General features: G+C 39.6%; 1 protein-coding gene across 18 annotated transcripts in view; it reads right to left on the bottom strand.

Annotated features, from left to right (window-relative positions):
* The window catches only part of ank2b (ankyrin 2b, neuronal), a 174,834-nt gene that overhangs the window by 110,995 nt on the left and 51,553 nt on the right, over nucleotides 1-12,286 (bottom strand). The gene's annotated exons all lie outside the window — the stretch shown is intronic.

Here is a 12,286-nt window from a genome sequence, read left to right as displayed (position 1 = left end):
CGGAAGCTTGGTCCATGGAGCTGAAAGTGAACGCGTCTCCTTCTGAGTTTGACATTTATTATGAGTCTCCGAGACCATGTCGCCACCAAAAAAGAAAAGGACGACAGACATTAGAAGTTATTTCGCTACCTCGGCTGTAAGTACAGTGAGTGGACCCATAACTTAGATATCTATCACGCAACGCATTTGTTGTAAAGTCCGGTGTTTAGTAAGGTCAGCACTGAATGTGAGGTAGAATAGGTCTGTTAATTATGTAATATTTTCTGACATAGGATGCTCAGACAGCAGAACAAGAGGCAGAGCAGAACGATGGAGAGGTGGCTGGAGCTTCAGGGCTCCAGTTGAGGTGTTAGTTCTCAGATATGTAATATACTGTGAAATTATCTCAGTAAATATGGCATTTGAAGTGTTATTCTTAAATTAAGTTAAGCTAGTGTGAATACAAACCAGGTTACGCTTTGTTTGCTCTATAGGAGGCAGTCAGTGTGAGTGCCAGTGACCAGGGAAGTCAAGGCAGCAGTGCCCTGGACATGGGGAGCGCGCCATACCAGCCTGATGTAAAATTCATTGCAGCACAGCAGCTGCCAAATAAAAGGTTGCTGTTTCAGGCCAAATGGTTTAGCCTCTTCCCATGGCTGCATTATAGCCCCACCATGCAAAAAGTTGTTTGTTTTGAGTGTGTCAAAGCCTTTACCATCAAGCCTTTACCACCCCACCCGGTGCGGGGGCTTGGGGGGTTTGGTCAGTAAGTTGTAAGGTCCCACCAAAACTTAGACCAAACTTACGCCCTTGGCGACGCCCATACGGTTCAGCCAGCATTGACAGAGTTCATTGTCATGTTATTTAATGTCACTTGGTACAGGATTAAACCCATATGAATCAAAGAGTAAAAGTAATACAACCAGCAGAAAAAATCAGGTGACTTCCTGTTGGAAAGGGGCGGGGCTTAGGTGATGCCAGTAATTGATCATGTGAATGTGATCAGGCCTGGTCTATAATGAGACATGGAAAGTCTGATGCAGCTCTGACCTTGCCTGTGGAAGTTATTGTACCTTGATGTTTCATGGCGAATAGTCAATGTTTGACACTATGCCACGCCCACATGCTTTGATGTACAAACAATTGTAGGATAACTTTTGACCTACTATGCCACAAGAGTGTGCTTAGTGATTTTGAAGTCTGTAGGTCAAACACTGTAGGACAAGTTTGATCAGATACGGCGTCAATAAAAAGGACATGATGGTAACTTTGATCCAAAATGGCTGACTTCCTGTTGGGTTTGGACCATGGCTCCAAGAGACTTTTTTGTAGGTCTTGACAAGATACACATGTGTACCATGTTTCATAATTCTGGGTTAAAGCAAGGCTTGGAGCTGATTTTTAAAAATATTCTAGGGTGAGCTGTGGAAGAATTTGACCACGCCCACCAAATATTGGACTGTATTCCTGTCAGTGATTGGACAAGGATCAATCACAATGAATTTGGTGCAGCTGAGATGTTATTTGGGGAAGTTATTCCAACTTGATATTTCAAGGCCAGTGGGCAGATTTGAGGCTTTTAGTATTACTCAAACTGTGGTCCCTGAACCATTTGTGGTGCAAGCTTTCCCCCTAGTGGAAAGAAAAAAAACTCCAGGATTACTTGCAATTGTTGGATAGCGAATGGTCAGATTTGATGCTTGCCAACATTAACACGCTTTGAAGTACGATAATTATTTTGATACCTTTTGTCCTACTATGCCTCAAGAGTGTGCTGAGAGATTTTGAAGTCTGTAGGTCAAACGCTGTAGGATGAGTTCGTTCAGATACCGTGTCAAAAAAATGAACATGATGGCGGCTTTGATCCAAAATGGCCGACTTCTTGTTGGGTTTGCATACCAGGAGACATTTTTGTAGGTCCTGAGAAGACCTGACAAGATCATTGATGATCAATCACATGTGTACCAAGTTTCATAAGTCTGAGTTGAAGCATGGCCAGGGGCTGATTTTTAAAAATATTCTAGGGGGCGCTCTAGAGAAATGCGGCCATGCCCATCAACAACTTTTATAGATTCCTGTTGGGGGGTGGATAAGGATCCATCCATCCATCCATCCATTTTCTGTACACCCTTCTTCCCTAAATGGGGTCGGGAGGGTTGCTGGTGCCTATCTCCAGCTGCGTCCCGGGCGAGAGGCGGGGTACACCCTGAACAGGTCGCCAGTCTGTCGCAGGGCATGGATAAGGATCCATCCCAGTGAGTTTGGTACAGCTCGGCTCGAAACTGTGGAATTCAGAGCCAAACGTATGGCAACGGCATTACCAGTCACTTTGCCACGTCCACCTGCTGTATCGAAACCGGTCAGGGTTGGAATCCACATCACACCAACATGCCTTCTGTCTATGGACATAGTTTCATCTTGATTAGGTCAAAGGGGTCAGATACGCAGCTCTCTGAGAACTTACTGTTCTCAGGGAGCGTGGCTTAAGTGATTTCATCATTGCCCATTGGGTATTGTAGGGTTCTAGATGATCAATCATTGAAAGTTTGGTGCCTCTGTGAGCAACAGTTTTATGGTGAGTAGGTCAATTTTGACCCCTGGCAACACCCCTTCAACATGCACAAAAACTCCCCTTTTTGACAACTTTGAATCAGACATGCCTTATGAACAATCTGACCAAGTTTGAAGGCAATCAATCAAAATCCCTAGGAGGAGTTTGATCAAAAGCGGAGGCTTTAAATGGCCAAAATGGGGTCAAAATGGGATCTTGCATCCAAAATGACAGACTGTAGACCAGGAGTGTACAAAGGGCTGGCATCCTACACATTTTAGTTCTCTCCCTGGTGGTAGCAACAACCTTTTCAGCATGTCAATGTTCTCCTTAGGCCTTCTAATGATCCAGGTGCGTTAAACCAGGGAGGGAACTAAAACATGTAGGATGCCGGCCCTCGAGTTCATCTAAAGTCTCTTGGGTCTAAGAGATTTTCTGTGCATCTTGGGGAGTTGTAAAAGTGTGCCAAATTTCATGTATGTACAATAGACTAAGGTTGATGCAGAGGTCAACAAACAATGTTTACTTTGAAAGTTGCTAGGTGGCACTGTTGAGCCATTTCTGTTGTGATTTTTGCATCGCCCTTAAAATATGCAATTCTTTTGCAGTCTTGACATGTCCACCAACTTTGGGGACTTTTTGAATATGATAAAACCCCCAAACAGCCAATTCATTTGACAGAAGAATAAGAATAAGGAACAATACAAAAACAGTAGGTCTTTGCAGCGCTTTGCTGCTTGGGCCTAATTACAGCAATGCAATACACTACACAGGGTATTAACACGTATCACAACATTGAGTGATGGTTTGACTAAGTACAAGTTTTTTTAAAAGGTTTTGACAGCATTAGAGGCTTTATTTGTTGTATCATACATGAAATATATTTCTGTACAGTTCATGTATAGCAACTATATGCTTGTTTCAATATGCACTATAAGTAAATCATCCTATCACTGTATGTGCATCCCCAACTGGGAAGGACATGTCTCCTGTCTGTTTTTGGATGCTGGGTGAGCTACAGTTGGAAGCTGTCCAGAATGATTCAGCAGTTTTGTCCTTTCTCTGTCTTCATACAAGCTAAATCCTGGCTTGTGCACAGCTTGTTCAAAGCTCCCAGAACTCTGCTCCTCCTGTGGGAAAGCACTGTGTGATGCTTATTTTTACTGCATTCATGCTGCTTTGAGCGGATAGGTTTTGCATTGCCAATGGTATCTGAAACGTGTAGCCATCTTCTTTATCCTAGCCTGTCCGCAATGCTGCAGTCTGATATCAGAGAAGAGGATGCAGTACTGACACTGCAGCGCTGATGTCTGCATCACACACATACAAACAGCTGTGATCTGACTTTTCAAGTTGACCCACAGTCAGCTATTGTTTGCTTGCTGCAGAAAACTGCACTGCATCACAAAAGATCAGCAACTCTGGACTAATATTACATGTGCTTCTGTATACTTCACAAACTTTTGTCTTCTTTCTCATGTAAAAATGATCCTTAATTTTTTCTATACTATTAGAACTTTTAAATATGGTTAAATATGTCTAGTTTAAAACCCCTTTACTTTCACCCCCAGCATTCCGCTGCAGGTTAGGAGGTTTTAATGTAAATGTGGTTTTGCTGCCACATTTAAATTGAATGCCAATGTAGGTGTGCACCATGTGCTGTGTGAAATGTGTTCTATGGATTATTTTAGATTGTTTCAGCAATATGTTGGGGTTGTTGGTCATGTTGAAAGTTATTCCAAAATTGATTATCTGTATGGATGGTAAGATATTTATTCCCATTTAGTGATCAAAATTTGAAGTGCATTGTTTGTTGACAATATTAGTTTTTATAGTTTTGAGAGTGTTTTTGGAGACTTTGTGATTGTGTTGATGATATCGAATAGGAATGGTATCTATTCAATATCATCGAATAGATATCATCTAACTTTCACCTATATTCAAGAATAGGTGAAAGTTATTGATGTTATTTTTGATTTTTTGATTGTTTTAATCACGTTATTGATTAGGTGGTGAGTGCCTTAGCCAGAGCTTTATTCGCTCACTGTGGATCAGACCCAGGATGTGTATAGTCATTTTTACGTAGTCTGTTTCTAAGAATAAGGTAAAATCAGGTCAAAGTTGCCATTGACAAGAAACTGTTTCTTCTCAATGTTGTATTTAGCAATAAGCTGTTGAAATTAGGGGTGCACCGATTTCCTTAATTTTGGGAGATTGGAGATGGGCCGATTTTTACGTGTGAAGCTGATCTTATCTACCGATGTTATCAACCTCAGCAAATCAACCACAGAGCTTTTCTTTTCTCCTGTGAGAGAAGTTTGACTGACAAACCAGCCAACCAGGTCATATCTGCACATCTGCAGTTAACAATAAGTACCCCATTGTTGCCAATTCAGCAACATTCTTGATATATTGAGCAACATCTCAGACAAAAAACGGGTATTGGCCAAAATAGGAATCGGTAAGTTAGGCTTTTTGAAAGATTGGTAATCAGCGATTGGCCAGAAAACTGCCAAAGGGCACACCCCTAGTTGAAATGTTAAGAAGTTAGGCTTATCAGGAATGTGGTGGAGGTGTGTAATGCCTTTTTTCCTTCCATTTAGTTGCAGAAAGGGTGATTTATTTGCTGTGAAATCTGGATTACTCTACTTGTGGGTGAGAATATAGAGTTTGTTATTTTATTGATCATCTACCAAGCTGTCAGAGTTGCTGTAATTGCTGGATTTTTGAAACAGTTGTGATGTCTAATTGTGTTGCTAATGAATGGTAGGTCTTTTATTAATATTTCTATGCAGTTAGATCCAGCCAGGGATAGAAGTGATGGGTTGAGTGCATCTATTTGATGAGGTATTGTAATTGGTTAGCTAAGTAGTAATGGTGAAAATTTAGTGTTTCTAGGCCACCTTGGAGTCTTAACTGATGCAACGTTGTTAGTTTTATTCTACGTTTTTTTATTTGTCCAGAGTGGTGAAAAATACTGCTGTGGATTGGGTCTGGATCATGGTGAATAAGTAGTTGAGTTTAGGTAGTATCCTGATCTTAATGGTGTTCCTGTGTCCTATAATTGAGAGAGATATTGTCATCCACCATTTTAAGTAATCTTTTATTGTTTCCAATAGTGGGGTAAAAATAAAGCGGAACATCTCTGGCAGCTTGGGGGAGAATTTCATGCCTAAGTATGTGGTCTGGCCAGTAGACGGAGGTAGGTGAGGGATTTATGATGTGTGAAAATTGGTGTCTCCATTTGTTGCCAACATGGTAGATTTGTTCCAGTTTATAGTGTAGTCTGTAATTTTGACGTATGAATAACTTTGATTAATTCTTTAATTGATTTGTCTGGGTTTTGTAGAAATAGTAGTACATCATCAGCATATCAGCAAATTTTATGTATTTTATTATTGGTATGAATGCCTTCAATAATAAAATATTGATATTTTGACGGATTGCTGCTGCTTAATAAAAAGTGCAAATATGGAGGGTGATAGTTGACATCCTTGTCTGGGACCTCTGTGGTGTGTGAATTTTGTTGTGATTAAATTGTTTGTTATATCTGCTGCTTTTGGTTTATTTTAAAATGCTTTGATCTATTGACTGTACAAAACCTATTTTTTTTCCAGTCTTTTTCTGAGAAATGTCTAATTTACTTTGCCAAATGCTTTTTCTGCATCTAGTGGGAGAATGACTGTTTTATTCTTACTTTACTGAGATAAATGTATGAGGCTGATAAGTCAATATCTATTATTTGAAGAGTGTCTACCTTTAATAAATTCTGTTTGATCTGGGTGAATAAGACATGAGAATACTAATTCAATAATTTTATCTGCCATCTTAACAAAAAGTGGAGACAGCAACTTCCAGACATGTTTGTAAAATTCAAGACAATATCCATGTAATCCTGGGGCCTTATTTGAGATTTTGTTTAGAGCTTTTTCATATTCTGTGATCAAATAGTTTGATGGAAATTCAAAATGACTTCCTCATTTTTGCATAAAAGTTTTTGTGCTCAGTTGAAGTGGTTATGGACTTTTTCAAAAAAAAAAAAAAAAAACAGTTAATGTGCTAAAGGGGAGATAGAAACACATTAGCTGACTAGTAGCAGTGGATGGGAATGAACACTCCCATCCTTTGCTGGGTCTGCGCTTTACAGGAGAAACAAAAGTTAGAAAAAATCTCTAAGTCCAAACCTCCAGTTTGGAAGAGAGGACGCTCTCCATTTTTCCAATGTGTGATCCTTGCTAGTTTGCAACCTCAACTTTCTGTTTAGTACATCCATGTCAGGAGGTGTGTTCTGGTCAGCTGTTTTCTTGTTATTCCCGCCACCTGGGGTAATTGTCGCATTTGTTTTTGTTCTGTAATCATGTCTCAGCCTAATTTAGTTGTGTTTTGATTGTTTATTCTATGTTGCATTGTGTTTCTGTGTTTGATTTGATGTAAAGCACTTTGAAATGCCTTGCTGCTGAAATGAGCTATACAAATAAAATTTGATTGATTGATAGATAACTTCTAGATAGAAACATAGCTACTAAAACACAACAGTATACTGTAATAGAATACTAATCTTCAAATTCAAGTGACTCATTGCTTAGTGTAATCCTTTGTCAGAAACTCAAAATTGTCCATATGAACTTTACAAGTTTTGTTTGAGATGCATGTCCAACTCTATGGTAAACATGCATCTCCAACAAACTTCTTGAATTATGCAGTTAACCACAGTATTCAGTAAATGCATAAAAAATATAATTTTTGACTAGCATTTCTAAAATACAGGTGCAAAAATATTTTTTATTTTCTAGGATGCTCATCTTCTTCACCAGAAAAAAAAACATATAAAAAAAACTCATTTCAGTATTGAGAAAAAATAATCACATAGTTACATTATTGCCATAGAAGGACTGTAAAACAGCTTAGCCTGGCTGAATATATACTTCCTCTTCACAGCAGCAGACTCATGGTTTATGAAACCTTGTTTTAATCATCCTTGTGTAACAGACTGGTTGCTACAGTAACACTTAGACCAAGAGAACCCTCAAGCAATATCTTTAAATATAAACTATATGGTAAAGCAGATAAATGGAGATAAACTGAATCCTACAGAAAATGTTTCATAAGCCATAGATGAAATGGGGCTTAGTTTGCCTCTCTAGATGAAATGTAGATGTGTTTGTTCAGGTCGTCCTGACGATCACGTCTGGACTGAATGACAATTCAAACACTGTAAAGGCTTTTACAATGAGGGATATCGAAAACAATCGCAATCCTTCACAACTCCTCCAACATGTCCTTTCTTTGTTCCTGCTTAGGTTTGGTCTTGTGTCTGGATGTTTTACCTTCTGGCTTAATTAAACCTGCCAAATGTGGCAAATCTCTGTTCTTAAGCTTGAGCATGAACATTTCCCATCAAACATTCATTTACAAAGTCACTGTCTGTTTCTCTGGAATGCATCAATAATGCAAAGCCACCACCTTAGTCGTCACCAGCACATCCACTCTCAGAGACCGCTATTCAGCCTGGGAGCATCTTACCCCCACCCACTTAACACAGAGACAAGCATTGCCTTCTAAAGAGGTAACCATGACAACTGGCTTTTCTGTCTGTCAGAGAAGCCTGCAGAGTAAGCACAGAAATCATGGAAGGTCAGAGCTCTCTTCCAGCCTGTATGGAAAGATGTGACATCAAACAAATTATTACACATTTTTACATCTAAATATGTACATAAAAAAAAATTGCGGTGGGACTCCATAGAATGATTCAATTGCATTAATTGCAGGGGCTGTAATTAGTTGAACTTCAATCCAAAACTATGTCTAAATAAAAGAAGCAACATTATCAAAGCAACAACCTTGCTACAGCTAAATTATTAAATAAATCAACATATGAGTTAGCAGTAAAGTTAAAGGTTGAATGTCCAAGTTTATCTTTAATTGGCCTGATCAATTAAACCAAAACTATTTCAGGATTTAGCTCACAAAGACAGTTGCATAAAAACAAGATCAGAGGGATCTGGACAGAATAACAGTGTCTCTTGTTAGCACTTGCCTGCATTTATGATACTTAAAGCTCCTTTGTGTAGTGCACATTAATCAATGATTATAACTCAATTTATCTGTCAAATTGAGATTATGACAGCAATTCAATCAACACAACAGTTTGTCAGCAGGTATCACATGACTCCAACAGAACAGTTGGGCCTGATGACCTTTCAATTTCAAATTGTGATCTTCATGGCGACTTTAAAATCTACATTACGGTACTAGTAAATGAGTACCAGAGGGAACAACAATCACTCGATTTTCACATTTCCATGTTACATAAGATTCAGTTGTAAGTTATTTAGGTGTGTCACAAACAGTGATGGCATAGTTACTTTGAAAAAGTAACTTTAATCGGATTACTGATTACTCCTTGAAAAAGTAACTTAGTTACTTTCCAAATCAAGTAGTCAGTAATCTAACTAAGTTACATTAAAAGTAACTTCTTAGTTACTTTCAGCAGCTGCTAACAACAACGCTCTGCCTCCTGTGAAAATCACATTGAGCTTTGCCAATACTTAATTATAATTTATTTTATAATGGTAACATCAACAATGTGTCTCCACTGATAAGGTTGAACTGAAGAGGAGATTGTACAAAAAATAGTGAATAATTTGTGTGGTCCACTGTTGTCTGAAAAACTCTAACCCCTCCCCCCCCCAGGTTCTGTGTTACGGCCCTGCATTTGGTGTCAAAGCTCACAGAGCTCCTCCTGCAGCTCCACCACTGAGATGGCTGCACAGATTTGTGACACTTATCTTAATATTAATAATTATAGTGGCGTTAACTTGCCATTATAATTATTGGAAACTATACGGACACGTTCATTCGTGGCTATTTTCACGTTTATTGCGCTGTTCAAATTATTCTCGATGTTTGCAGCGCAAATGTTCTGGAGCGCAACGCGAAGCTTGACGTCATTCAGAGGTAATATATTAACTTGACATTAACAAAGACACAGCGGGACGGATCATCCGGGAAATGATGGACAGGACTGACTAAAACTACCTTAATGACGGACAAATTCTGGGATTTATTGTGAGTCTCTGTTTATTCCCAACCCCAAATGAGTAACTTCACGTTCAAAAACGAGCCCAAAAAGGCGCAACCCGCCACTCATTAAATCTGCAAGCGACTTTAAAAAAAAGGAAGCCCAAAGCCGCTTATAATAATCGGACTTGTCGACAGAAACTCAAAATAGTTCCAGTTTTTCCACCAACAAAATGCGCATCTCCCTCCATTGTTTACATTTCTGGCGCATAGAGACGTCGGTCACTCGACAAGACGAGTAGAGGAAATACGATTAAATTACAAAAGAAGATAGTAACGCAGTAACGCAAAAATGATGTTGATAAGTAACTGTAGTCTGACTACTGGATTTGAAATAGCAAAGCGTTAGATTACTCGTTACTGAAAAAAGTGGTCCGACGTCAGTAACGCTTTACAAATTAACGCGTTACTGACATCACTGGTCACAAACTATTCCACTAAGATGAAAAGACAATAGAATCACCAAGATTCAAAACAAATGCTTAGGGTATTCAAAGTCAATCTGTCAAACCTAAGAAAAGTGAAGCATCTGTCAAAGATGGCAGTATCGTACCATGCGGCTGTTTCACTGCCACAAGTTTTGGTGAAGTCCACAAAGAAACAGACAAAATAAATAAGGTTGATTTCTTCCCAATCTTTCAGCTGCTCAAACCACAAAACAGCAAACTGGTACTGGAGTCAAGCTGGAGAATATACTTACTAAAAGTTCCAACTGCTTGAGCTATTGACATTTTGTAAAGTCTATTTCAGTTCCTTCCTTCAAACAGCCAATTTAAATTAACTCTACCAACTGTAAATGGTGTTCTTAATAACAAACTTACAGTGTACATGACTAGGGATGCATGATATACTGCTACTATCATTGTTCTGGGCTGATAGACATTTTTAACATGTCAGTTTTGGTTTGATATATAAACTGAATTGATATTTACAACAATACTTATTTGCGTCTTGTTGCCGTTTCTGGAGGGAGAAGGGAGAAGATTGGTCACGTGGTATTTATTTGTTTCATGAAGTGCGGTAGTTGGGTGGTGAGGCAGACGCGGTGGACCCAGGTTGGAGTGAATGATGATAGTTTAATAATGAAAAACTAGTACAAGACAGTCCAAAATCCAGGCAGCACAGCTGAGCGGAAGCCGGGGCTCAACACTGGTAGCAACTGGAAGAAAAGGACAGACAGCCATACTGGAACGAACGATGGACAAGGACCCGACAGAGACGCAAAGACACAGATGACATTAAATACACAGGAGGTAATCAGGGAATGAGACACACCTGGGAACATTCAAGGAGAGACAGGACAACATGAATGGGTCTATCTATATATATATATATATATCTATCTATATATATATATATATATATATATATATATATATATATATATATATATATATATATATATATATATATATATATATATATATATATGATGAGTATAGCCAGATGAAGTTACTCGTGAAGTTAGCCGGTGGGTGAAGTTTTTTTCTTGCATATGAAATAATTCTTTGGTTTAAATTGCAGCACTATCTTGAAAACTCACAATTCAAGATTACTATACTTTTAAAATTTTTTTACATAATTTGTCTCTTGTTAAATCAACTTTATCAGCTTTTAAAAAAGCTTTAAAACCAAAGATTTTTCTTGTTGAGTTAAGTTACATTTTCAAGGCAGCAACCACCTTCAAATCTTTATCACCATACTTCTCTGACTGCAATAAGTCTAGTGTAAAGTTGACAGCTATATGACAGCTGGATTGTCTTGGCGAGCAGTCATACGTCTGCAGGGTGAAGAGAAGAAGGCTCAGCACGCAGCCCTGTGGCGAGCCAGTGCTGAGGGTGATGGAGGAGGAGATGTTGTTGTGGATCCTGACAGTCTGAGGTCTGTTGGTCAGACAGTTCAGAATCCAGTTCCCCAGTATGGAACTCAGTCCAAGAGAGGAAAGCTTCTGCACCAGGGTCTGTGGGATAATGATGTTGAAGGTTGAGGAGAAATCCAGGAAGAGCAAAGGGATGTAGGAGTTCCTGCTTTCCAGGTGGATGAGGGCTGTGTGGCTCACCGATGAGATGGCATCAGCAGGGGAGTGGTTCTTCCTGTAAAACACTTGGTGCAGTAGTGCAGGGAAAATAATCTCTGCATCAATGTGGAGAAGACCAAGGAGATGGTGGTGGATTTCAGAAGGGACAAGGATCCTCTTCAGCCCCTGTACATTGGAGGAGCAGCTGTGGAGGTGATCTCCAGCTACAGGTACCTGGGTGTGCAAATATTCAGTGACCTCACCTGGAGTAGCAACACCTCACATTTGGTCAGGAAGGCCCACCAGCGTCTCTACTGCCTCAGGAAGCTGCAGAGATCTGGACTTAAGATCTCAGTCCTGAGGAGCTTCTATCGCTGTGTGGTGGAGAGCGTTCTCTGCACCTGCATCACTTGTGGCACAGCAGCTGCTCTGCTGCTGAGAGGACGGCCCTGCAGAGGGTGGTCAAGGCTGCAGAGGACCATGGGGAGCAGGCTTTCCTCCATAATAGACCTCTACACGTCATGATGCATCACACAAATGCAGTGAAGCCCACAGGCCAGAAGCAACTTGTAAATCAAATATATTTGTGTTTGCATCAAAAATGCAAGTGAAATGCTCTGGGCGTGCCGTTGCAAGTTTGACTCCCGGACCCAACAATG

Source organism: Gambusia affinis, linkage group LG18 (assembly GCF_019740435.1).
Source record: "Gambusia affinis linkage group LG18, SWU_Gaff_1.0, whole genome shotgun sequence".
Lineage (NCBI taxonomy): Eukaryota > Metazoa > Chordata > Actinopteri > Cyprinodontiformes > Poeciliidae > Gambusia > Gambusia affinis.
The sequence above is the reverse complement of the archived record's forward strand: the minus strand, read 5'-3'. Positions and strand labels throughout refer to the sequence as shown.